Genomic DNA, 12,844 nt, shown 5'->3' with positions numbered 1-12,844 from the left:
TGTTTTGTATGGATGCAAGCAAATTGGTCCTTATTTCTAAAGGTTAATGTTCAGTGGTACTCTTTTTTTTATTGTGTTTCTGTAATACAAAAATTGTAGGCTTTAGTCTTTCTCAAATTACAGAAGTTTTGAATCCAGCAGATTCCAAATACTTCAAAATCCACTCTGCTGCAAGTATGTTTCATTCTAGGGTTGGACTATAATCTTTTATAAAGATGATTCAATGAAATTCCAGTGACAATCTAGTGAGACATTTGTCTTGGAATGCAGCCTGAAACTCCATCCTTAATCAATTGTGGTGTAGGAATGTTAGTGTGCGTAATAGGAGAAATTTTTGTTCCCCTGTTTGCATCTGAGTACCAGACAAGTTACGGAGAATTTAAATGTAATTGCCTGTTTAGTTGTTGTAAGGAGAGCTTCTGTTTGTAGTAGATATTGTCATTACTGACTCACTATTAGGTCACAATGATTCTCAGAAGAGAAGGCCCACAGCATAGTCTTGATTGAACAAGCTTGATGGTAAAATTCACTTGAAACTGTTATTGGAGATACTCCAGACTGTCTTGCTTGTAACAACCAAAAAGCTTTTCTCAAAAGTATCACCTTTTCATACTTCTTGACACTTCCAGTTGACGTGGCCTCCCAGGACAGTATCTCTGATTCTATAAAAACTTGTTTATATTCAGTTACATCAACGTGCATCTCTGACATTCCTCTTCCCTACTGCTACATTTTCTGTAGCAGATTTTATTTTCATATGTTTGGGTGTGGTGGTGCTGTTTTTTGCTTGTTTTTCAATTGTATTTTTAGCTGGGGACAATGCAAGAAACTTGCAAAAACTTGAACCAGGTTGGGGATCAGTAGTTCTTGATAGTCCTAAATTATATAGAAACTTAACAGTTTAGCCCTAAAATTCACACTGTAGTATCCAGAATCTTAGGTGGACAGGGAAGCTTAATAGTGTAACCATACCTCTGTTTTCTTCTATAACTCTTTAAACGTCCTTTATTAATCAGATTTTTTTAGAGGGACTCATAGCCATCCGAATGGATGAAAGAGGTTTCTGTGCTTAGCTCTTTGTCATTCACTGGTTGCTGCTTGGAGAGCTGCTCGTATCAATGTTGTCTTACCTGATTCAGTCAGCATGGCTTAGGTTAGCTGAAGAAACACAAAAACCTGACTGAAACAGGCTTGCGAGTATTTCATGACCATGCTTGCCAGCAGGCTACTGCAGAGGAGGGGCTGAGCTGAGGAAGCAGCTTGAAAGACAGCAATGAATTAAACTGGCACTGCTGTAACACGTGTGCCCTGGATTCAACTGGTGTATTTTGTGTATGCATTTGAGAAAGTTATACTAGTGTGATTATAGCACGTACTTAAGCTGGAGAATTTCTGAAGGTAAGTTCTTGCACGTACCTTCAAGAGTGTGCAGTGTCAGTGTATTAAGTATGGTGCAGGGTTTTGAATACAGCTGTCCTGACCCTTCCTGTGGGAAGGCAAAGGAAAACTGAAGCCTGTTGGCTTTGATTTTTGTCAGCACTGAGGTATGTGAGTGACTTGACACCAGGCTATGAAAGTATGCAACTGAGTGACGTGTGTTCAGATGACCAAAGAAGCTTGACAAAATGTTACCTTGATGTTCTTCAGCTTGATTTCTACTTTATTTTACTTGCACTTCCAAAAACCCAGGCGGTGCTGTTCTTTCACGTGTGCCGTTCAGAGCTGTTGCATCGCCTTTCATTTTGGTGCTGCGTTGCTGTGTGTTTCAAACTCCATTGAACAATTAACTCCGTTCCAAAGCTCGTGCTTTTGTATAGTGCCACTTTTGACCGAGATAATAGCACTTTTGGTCGCAAGTGTTTTGGATTTAAAGTATGCTTTATGCCCCACTCTGAAAGAAAGCACGTACAGATGTTGGGGTTTCAGTTAGCATTTGGTGTGAGCTAACAGCATGTGTGGAGTCAGCTGCTGCATCTGAGATGTTCAGTGTGAACTTGTCAGGGATCATGTTGCTCTTCATAATGCTGAGAAGCGTCTGCAGTCACAAGAGGAAATAAAAGGCTGATAGGAAATAAAAAGCGGTTACTGCTTTTCATGTTTGCATCATAATTGTTATCAAGGCGTTTGGTAAATACACCGAGGAGTTGGTTATTGGAGTTAAAGTACATACAAATCTGTAAAATCCTTAATTTCCTGAAAACTATCCATTGCTCCTCTGGAGTTGTAAGCATGTCTCCCAGAAGCATTTGTACAGGAGTGAAAATGCAGGCTTTTCATGGAGAAAAGAAGCAGTGCATATGTGACATTACCTTAGCATCGAATCAAACCTTTCTTGTGGTAGTTAGCTGCACAAAGCTTGGGCAGCCCCAAGTCTTAACCTCTGGCCAGCTGTGTTTGATCACTTCCTACTCGTTGGACTGTTGACTGAGCAAAAAAGCAAGCTTGCCCTCACTGGATAAATTCTGCTTACTAATTTTAAGGAGAAAGTGCCAGATAATCAGGATGTGAGCATACTTAGCTCAAATGCATCAAGAAGTGTATTTTTGTGCTTTGTTCCTGTGTACTGTAGCATCTCTTCTGTGCTATGACTTGATAGCATTGCAGGCCAAGTTGCTTACTCTTCTGTGTAAATACAATTCAGTGTAATGAGCTTCTCTGAAACAATGGTTCTTGATAGCGTGTTGCTTTCTTGATGTGTGTGACCATAATCAGTAAATCTGGGTGTGTTTCCATTGTCATTTTTCCCCAGTTGTTTATGACACAATGTACTTGGAGGGATTGTCAACTTGTTCTATAGCTGCACCACTTTTCTGCAAGAAATGAATAAATACAGGTACTATACACACACAGCCAGAGAAATATGGTATAGAAACACTAGAATGCAGTTTCTTCCTCAATTTTGGTGATTTTTGCTTTAAAAATTTTGGAGAATAAATCGCCTTGGGAAAATGCTATTAGCAATGACTAAGTGGCAGATGCGGATGCTTGCTAAAATCTAACTCAATGCATTCTCTCTATGGCATGCATTATGTATTTTGTCTTTTTAATTCATACAACAGCTGAACTTCTTTTTGATTGAGGCTCAAGATTATTGCACACTGAGTAAAATCAGTGAAATATAAACGTGTATCCAGAGATGAAAAGGAAAAAAAAAAAAAAGGAAGAAATCTGTTTTGCTTTTTAAAAAGACATACATCGTGTTCCTTTGGTATATCAGTTGGTTGATCACATCACACAAAGAGGCTAAGAATGTTAAAAAGAAAAGAAATTAATGAGATGCAAATCGATAAGTCCTGGCACTAATAGAGACTTTTAACAGTGTCTGCCAAGGAGTGGGGTAAGTTCTCTACCTTTTTTTTCTGATAGAAATGACTGAAGGCTTTGATTGAGAGTACCTTTCTTTCACTGTTACAGGACACTGGATCTACTTCAGGGGAAAATAAACCAGGTATTAAAGTGTTGAATCATACAGTGTGTTCCTGTGGATATTTCAGTGTGATGCCAAAGTGTATTTAACACCTGCATAGCAAAAAAATTTAGAGATAGATGTATTCAGTTTCTAGGAAAATGAGCAGCAGGCATTTCCATCAAAGCAGTAGTGTACTTCCTGTGCCTCTAATCTCTGTGAATGTTTTTCTAGTCTTTAATTATAATCTATTTATTCACAGATCTAGTATTTTAACTTATTAATCTCTAAACTCCTTGAAATAAAGATATCTCCTAAGTACTTTTTGGCTTTGCTCCCTTCTTTCTTTCTTTCTTTACTTAGGTTTTCCTAGTAGTCTAGAAAATAACAAAATTATGCCTATGAGATTCATGGAGGGGAGGGGAGAATGGTTCTAACAGACTAAATATTTCTGATTTGTTTTGAGGTATGATCATCAAATCCACCTTAAATATAGCAGGATTTTGTTGGTAGGCTCAAAAGTAAAGCCAGAAATGAAGAGATAAACTGTATGATTCAAATATATAGTCAAGTTTTAGAATAAAGTAGACAGAATTGCTTTTAGACTTATTTCTGTATGCATTTCTGTTTTCAACTTTAAATATGGTTCTCCAATTTGTCTTGGTCACTTGATAGCAAGTACTGTAAATTAGGGTCATTCACTAGAATGTAAAATTGATTAAATGTCAGCATGAGTAATCAAAATATCAAATTCTTGTCGTTAGTTTTAAATATGTGAAATGTTACCATCCCTTGTCAGGAGCAAAGACGTTTTGCCCTTCTTTTTACAAGAGTTTCTTACAAATACAGTACATGACAAAATCTGCTGTCATGTAGCGGACCTGGCGAAGGTGTCAGTCTCAAGGGAACAGATATTTGAGGTAGCAAATAGCACTTGCCGACGTCTTTTTCCAGAGAGAAGGTGCCTGTGATGATCTGCTGCTGGGTAACGGTTGGTGTATAGATCTGCACGTGTGCTGTGGGAGACTCCTCAAATGGAACCAGTCACTGCATCTGATCTCTGTATTTTAATGTGTAGAGAATGGAAGCATGGCTGATATTTAGTGAGTTTTCACTGCTCGCAGCCTTCTGTTTTGTAGGCTGCTAACTTGAGGAATCTGAAGTAGTTCAGTTGTGTTTAGGTTTCACTTGCATGACTGCGTAGGAAGTAGATTTTACTAATTGTTTTTAGTCAGAATGAAGAGGAATTTATTTTCCGTTGCTGTGACTGGTGCAATGATGTAACTTGGCATTGCATTTGTGCATTTTTCTAAAAGAAATATAGAATTGTCTATTAGAAACACTTGAGTAGTATCTAATTGGGTGTTTTGTAAGGATTTTGCTTACTGGCAGATGGATGATATGACACATGTAACGTATATGCAGTATTGCTTACTGTAGGCATTAAAATCATGAGTCAGACCCTTAAAAGTCTTGAGAGTGATTAAGAAAATGTGAAGATTAACTCCTGTTCTTTGAGCCCCTTGGGTAACGTGAGTCAGGCTTACAGCAAGAATTACTCAAGACTTCAGAAAAGAAAGTTGAGTTTTTCTGCTAAACACGTGTTTTAGAGCTGGGGCTTTAGCGGAGGAAAAAAATACCAACCCACAACACAAAACCTTGTAAGACTGGCAATAAAACGATGATTTGGCAATGCTCTAATAGAACAGGATGCTATTAATCTGAAAATAATCAGAGACTGAATTTATTTGCGAACATCTGTGAGGACATAACACAAGCCTCAGATAGCAAGGTTTTCCGGGTAGGGCAGTTATATCTGTTAATCTTCTAAACAATCTGCCTTTGCCAAAGGCATAAATCTAAATTTGTGGATTCCATTTTTTTACTTGTTTGGAATGACTATTAATAAAATGAAAAATAAATTGCTTACCATAGTAACAGAATTGCCTGTGCATGATGATGAAGCTGGTGAAATTGTATCGGAAGAAAACAAGAAGCAAGATGTGGATTCCACTGCATGTGCAAGAGTAATATGTTGTTGATGTTGTTAAACCCACTTGTTGATTTATTTGTCTCTCTCTGGCTACAACGTAAGAAACAACAAGTTGTCACTTTTGCCTTAGGACCAGATCTGTCAAAGACAGTGGGTATCTGAAGAGCAATCCAGGCTGGGGACAGGTCTGTGCAAACAGAAGGAAGTCTCTTTCCAAACCAAATGGCAACCTGCATGCTTGTAGATACCTAGGTTTCTCCAGGGAACTTATTCAAATATTAGAAAGCTGAACTGAACTCTTTGCACCTGTGTCGAGTTTGCAAGGCCATTTGGGTGGTAGAACCTCTGCTGGAATATGTCCATGTCCAGCGTCAGCTACCCTGCAGGGAAAGTAACCACTGCAATGAAAGCTAGGAGGAGTAGCAGACTGGAAATGCTGTAGCAAATGGGAATGCAGAAAGGGGTACTGAGCCTCAACTTTGCCATTGCTGCTTGGAGGGATTTCAGGGTGAAGAGCTTCGCAAAGATATGAATACATGCACTTATGTGAGATGGTCCCTCCCTGTACTGTAAGTTCAAACTAACTTCAGGCATTCTAGAACTTTTAATTAATGCTTTTGCTCTACAATACTTAGGGGATTTTTGTGAATGTATCACCCTTGCTCTGAGCTTGATATAGGATACTACACTGCTATTGTACCTACTTACAACAAGAGCATTCAGAAACCTCTGAAATAAGGGAAGAGAAACAAGGTGAAAAGGTACACAGAACATGTGAAGAGTAATGATTAACTGTGGAAGAAGAGAACTGGCAAATAACAGGTTCATGTGCACACAATACATGGTTTAAAGCAAGGAATAGGTGCAATTCACCCTGCAGATTTTCTTGCTTCTCCTGCAGCATTTAGTCTGTGATGGCTGGTGTCGTGGTAGGCGTAGCCAGTCAGTGAAACCTGTACTTTGAGATCTTGGAGTGAAGAATCTGTTCTGTATACTATCAGTTCTTGCTGGGGCACTGAGAAAGCTGATGATGCTTAGGGAGAAATCACTACTAGTTTTAGTGCCCTTCTCATTGTAGGACTGTGTATCTCCAGTTCCAGACCAATCAAGACTTTTAAATGCTTGCATAAATCGTTGTTCTTTTCAGGATTTTGTAACTCAAACAGTAGAGGATACAACCTGGATTCAGTTTTGCCGCTCTTCTCACCTTGTCCTATTGCACTGGTGAGAAATCAGCCATGAATGAGCCATACTTCTATTAGCACTATGGGGATTGAAGTCACCTGTGTCGTATAATCACCAAATCTCAGTATGACTGAGGTAGGGAGACACCTCTGGGTCCACCCAGCCCAACCAACCGCTCAACAGGGGCCACCCAGAGGCTGCCACCTAGGAGGACTTCCATAGTCAGTGGCACCTTGAGGCTGGGCAGCAGTGTGCAGACTGACTGATTGTCAGGCTGCTTGTGTATCCCTAACCTAGCTCAGAGGGAAGCACCTATGAGGTATTGGCTTGTGGAGGCATCTTATTTATATGATTATAAATATATTTATCCAATATAACTATTAGATTTAACAAGCTTATAGAGGTTGGAACGGATGTTTGGAGGTCATCTTGATTGATGAGAGTACTTATACAAGGTGGCAGTGCGGTCTATACAGTGTTGTTGAAGGGTTTGAGGACAGCTGAGCTGTGGGCACCACGTGGATTTAAAAGACTGGATGCAGCACAGGATTTTGTATGTCTTTAGGATTAGCAGTGTGTTGCTTTTCAGGCCATGCATGAGGCTCTAACGATGGCTGTAGGACATCATGGAGAATTATTTTTGAATGTACTTTTTTTCATGTTTTCATTTCTGTTCTGCAGTCTGAGGCTTCACATTCTGATCTATTTGACACTGATTTTGAAACTTGAGTGTATTTGGGCTGAAAAACAGGAGAACGTTGTTTTGAAGCAGACTTTAATTTTTCTCTGTAATATATTTCTTTTTGGCATAAATGGCTTTGAAGCCATTCTGTCTTCAGCTATGTTGAAATATAAAATCAGTGATAATTTAAAAAAAAATGCAGCTACACTTACCGAATGAGATCAAATGAAGCTATAGTGTGCCTGGTGTGAGCTTAGCCACGAAGAGGCTCAGTAGTCTTCTAAATAGACTTCTAAGTAGACTTGGAATCATTCATAAGAGCTAAAGAATATCAGAATCTCAGTCTGTCTCCTTAAGCAGACCTTGAGCACGTGTGAACTGGGAGTGGATGAAATAAGTAAATGGGCTTCCCTCATTTGGAAGATATCAGGGAGACTTGGGCATCAGTAGTGCAGTCGGTGAAGTCCCATAGTAGAGAAGTGATGGGAGTTGAGTTGTACAGGGGAGCATACAGAAATGCTGAGGAACTGCTCAGAAACATGGTAAGTGAAGATTTTGTGGTCATGTAACATATGCTTTCAAAACTGGGATGGATGTATGCTTCTTTGTTACTATTGATGAAATTATGAATTATTCAGAAGGGAAAGAGTTCACTTTCTGGAATTGTACAGATAGCATTTGATTAATATTCAGAAGAAGAGTGTAGTTCCCACCTGGGATTTAGGACGAGGATGAGAAGAGGATTACAACTGAGTCACCATATGCTACTCAATCTTTGTGTGTAATTTGGTAGTTGTTTCTCTAAATAATTAATTAGATAATGCTCTCTGTTAAGTAATCAGTTTGGTGTTCACTCCAAGAGAACTAACGTGAAATCCATCAAACCAGAGAGGATTTTATTAGGATAACCATGATTAAAGATTCAAACTCTAATTTAAGTATTCTTAATCATGCTAGCCAAGTGCAGAGAGAAAAACATTTAGACTATGGCGAGGTCACAAAACACTCCTTTGGATGCCTCCTTCCTTGTTTGTTCAGTTTTTTTTCTTCCTCAGAGCGTAACAGGAGGAAAATTCACATCTTCCACTTAGAAAAATGATTCTGACAAGTCTCGTGGAGCTATGAGTGGCAAACATGAAAGTAGAAGAGTCAAAATATTTCCTAAAATCTTCCTCACCCCTCCCCCCCCCCCCCCTTTGACAACATCATTTCTTTGAATACAGGGTTATGTTAGGTATTTTTCCAGTCATTTTGTAACATTTATTGTGTGTTAGGTATAATGTTCAAGAACAAAGTGAAATCAGCACCTTTGTCTCTCTGATAAATAGCTTGAAAAATGTAAGTACAGCTGCCTGAGTGTTTTGGCCATATAGGAACAGAAAGATGTGCACGTTGCATGGCCTTGAATACTGGGGCTAATGGGGGTCATCAGATGGTTAGAATGGAGCCATTTCTATACCACTGTGTCTTGGTAACATTGCATGAGGCACGGAGCTGTCTGAGCAGCAAGGAAGAGATGAGTTGATGTGGACAGTCAAGTGTTTTCTGTTCTCCCTGCTTCACTTCACAGCAGAAAATATACTTGAATAATGAGTGCTCCAGAGGAGAAGGATGTATGTGGACCTCATTATGTGCAGCATTACACCTAATTATGTGCCATTAGAAGTACTGGGATACTTCTTAAATTAACGGTTGATGCTGTCTGGAAGCATTAATATATATATATGTATGTATTTATTCTTGAAGTTGTCCCTCATTTTTGAATTTTTTCATATTAAGGAAGCATTTGTAAGCAAACATAAATATTGAGATTATTCTCTTTTCATCTTACATGGAAGAAGATATAAGAAATCATAATTAAAGGTCCTGTTCTAATAATAAAAATCCTCAACATATGTATCTTGAGATGTGCAAGGCTAAGCATCATTACAGTGCATCAGAAGTAAAACGTTGATGTGCTGCAGACATACTGTATATCCCATCATCCATAAAGTATGTGCAGTAGCATGTATAGAAGTATACAATATATTTACTTCCTATACAGTAAATACTAAAATAATTGTTGTGTAAGCAGTCATATATGAATATAACTAGACGTGCTACAGGCTACGTAGTTCTAAGGGAAGCCAGACAGATTTCATTGCTTTATTTGATTCATTTGTAATTTCAGTGGAAAAAGCACTAAACGTAGCTAGATATCTGCAAAATCTGGATGGGTTTTGCTGAGGGAATCTAACTTAAACCATTTATTTGAAAAAAACAAAATGATAAACCCAAGCAATAAAACATGAGAATATGTGTTTTTAATGCAAAACTGGCTGAACAGTGAGAAGCCAAAACATTTGAGTGGCAAAATAATAAGGTAGAGTCCGCTGGGGATTAGTGTTGATACTGATACTCATTTCTCTGTAAGTGATCTAAAATAATACCGGAAGAAAACTTAGGCACCAATTGAATTCACAGATGGTATTGCGAGATTACAAAGAAAGCAGGGATGGTAGATAAACCACAAAATAAACCTTACAGTTTAGAGAAAAAAGAAACATTCAAGGACAAAATGCGACTTTAATAACTCTCAGGTTTTTTTGTGGAGAAAGAGAATGCTAATAATGTAAATGCATTCACAGAAGTCCATAGACAGCGATGTCATTGGGAGGCAAGCACCATCTTACATAATAGTGCCTCACATGCTGTAACCAGGGGCAAATAGTTCAAATCATTTTTTAACAGCAGACTTTGGTCTCACACACTTTGTGCCTGAGGGAGAGGCATCCGTAACTGTTTCGCTCCCCTCTGCATAGAGGCTTCGGAGTTTTGTTTTCATTCTCCCATGGAAATAAAGCAAAACTTTGCATCTGTTGTTCCCAGTTTTGTCAGAGCTTGTGTTTAAAGGAATCAGGTTGGCTGCTGTTGTGCTTTGCTGATGACTATTCCATTACTAAAAGCTCTAACAAAATCAGCATGCCTGTGAAACTTGTTGACTTTCCCTCCACCAGCAATGTGATGGGTTGGTACGTGACTGAAATCATCTCCATCCACCCGCATGTGACACATGCTTTCGTGTATGCAAGACAGCCTCCTTGTTTTGGTTTGGTGCTCCTAAAGCAGATTGGGAAAACTGTTGTGTTTAACTGCATAGGTTTGTTATCCTTGGATAAAGAACAAGCAAATAACACTCTGCCAGATGAGCCAGTGGCCTGGAAGGAAATAACCAAATAGAACTTTGGCTATCAACATGTTCTACCTGAAGAAGGAGACTAGCAGTTATATAAGGGATTTTTCTTACAAGCAAACCTTCTTTGCTAATCAGATAAAGAAAGATGCAGGTGAGCTGCAGGGACAGGAAGAGGTGAGACTTCGGCAAAACCCTGGGGTCTCTGCACTCTGCAGACACTGGGCATGTCCGAAAAGAGTAGTGGAAAAACTGAGGCAGTGATTCAGATGCTATTTTTTTTAAGTTGCTTTTTCATAAATCTTAGTTTTCTAAAGAGTAAAAGAGTAAAACAGAGTAATAGGATATTTTTAGAGAAATCTTGGTGAAGTTTTTGTGCTCCCATGTTCACAGATCCTAAACAATGTTAACATTAAACAATAAATGGTGTATCTACAAAGGCAGGTATAAGAAACTTGGAAAACATTTTGGTAGGAATGCAGAAGAAAGGCTGCAAAGTGGAGCTGCTGATACCCTGAGATTATGGTAATCTTAGCAGGACTTTACTTGGTAAGGGCACACACATCACTGCAGGATAACGTGTCTCTACAGGCTGAAGGAATAGCTGCCATATGAAGTTGGACAGCTAATTAGGAAGGGCTTATTTTTTGTTTTAACTGACAAATGGTTGGCAAAATGTTGTTGCAAGAATGATTATGTCTCTGTAAATAAATCATTGGTCACCTGCAGGGCAGGGAAGGCAGCTCATGGAGGGGAAGGGCAGCCTAGTTGTTTGGTCTGGAGAGCCGGTGTTTTGGGTTTCCCTTTCCTCTCATGTTTGTCACTGGTCTAAATTAATAAAGGATTGATGTATCCTAAATGGGAATCATAGAATTACAGAATGGTTTGGATTGGAAAGAACCTCAAAGCCCACCCAGCCTCAATCCCTGCCATAGGCAGGGCTGCCCCCCACCAGCTCAGCTACCCAGGGCCCCATCCAACCTGGCCTTGAGCGCCTCCAGGGATGGGGCACCACAGCTTCTCTGGGCAGCTGTGCCAGAGCCTCACCAACCTCTGAGTAGAGAATTTCTGCCTAATATCTAACCTAAGTCACAGAATGTCAGGGATTGGAAGAGTTCCTGGAAGATCATTTAGTCCAACCCCCCTGCTGGAGCAGGAACACTTAGATTAGGTCGCAGAGTCTCCCCTCTTTTAGTTTAAAGCCATTCCTCCTTATCTTAGCACTATGAGACTGTGCAAAAATTTGCTCGTCTCCCTATTTATAAGTTCCTTTCAAGTACTGGAAGTTGGCAGTGTGGTCTTCCTGGGTTCTTAACTTCTCCAAACTAAACAAGCCCTAATCCTTCAGTCTCTCAATAGGAGAGGTGCTCCAGCCCTCTGATCATCTCTGTGACCCTCCTCTGGACTTACTCTAACAGCTCCACATCCTGCTGGTGCTGGGAGCCCCAAGTGTGATTGCAGTGCTGCAGGTGGGGCCTCATGAGGTCAGAGCAGAGGGGGACAATCCCTTTCCATTCCTAGCTGCTGCCCCTCCTCTGATGCAGCTCAGGATATAGATGGTCTTCTGGGCTGCAAATGGAGCCCAGTATGAGTAGTTCATAATCTTAAACCTAACGTTTTTACCTTTACTCCCTCACTTCCTTTGCTAGTTGTTCAGGTGCACAGACTTGATAACTAGAATTCACCTTTAGAGAAGCCGTAGCACAGTGGCTACAACCAGACCTCTGTGCTTCTCATCAAGTGCCCTGCTGATGGATGTGGCCTGACAAAACTTTTCATCAGCTCTCATGCAGCATTTGGAGCAGAGGCTTCAAGCGCTCTTCTTTTATGTGTGCTCTGAAAATGACTGCAGAAAGATTTGCTTTTAATCACTCTTTCAGCAGGTTGCAGTCGTAGGCTTTGTGTACTTGCTCATTCTGACTTATTTCTGCAAAGCGTGAGCTGCTGCATGGAGAACCTCGTTCCTGCAAACCACTCATAAACATTTTGGAATACACTACAATTTGGAATTTACTCTTTTCCATAACATGCTGTAGAAAAAGTTTGTCTGCTGTCTGGCTGTAGGCAGTATGATTCTTCAGTATAATGACTGATCTGATACACCGTTAAAATCTTCGTTTCTCCTCCAGTGATAGGACTTCTGTATCTGTTGGTCGGAACAGTTTTATATCCCTTTTGATCCTACAGTTGTGATAGACTTCATAATCGCTGTTTTGATAAAACAACTGCAGTTTCTCTACTGCAGCTTCAGTTTTTATATTTTGTTTTTCTCTGCTGATCATAGCAAGTCTGTCTGCTGTAATTTAATGAAAGCACCTGAACTTGGCAGGACAACATAATTTCATAACATACAGTAATCTTCCCTTATAACAAAAATACTTCATTCAAATTCTTAGTCTGGGGAAA

The sequence above is a fragment of the Meleagris gallopavo genome, chromosome 1 (genome assembly GCF_905368555.1).
Source record: "Meleagris gallopavo chromosome 1, MGAL_WU_HG_1.1, whole genome shotgun sequence".
In the NCBI taxonomy this organism is placed as follows: Eukaryota; Metazoa; Chordata; class Aves; order Galliformes; family Phasianidae; genus Meleagris; species Meleagris gallopavo.
The sequence above is the reverse complement of the archived record's forward strand: the minus strand, read 5'-3'. Positions refer to the sequence as shown.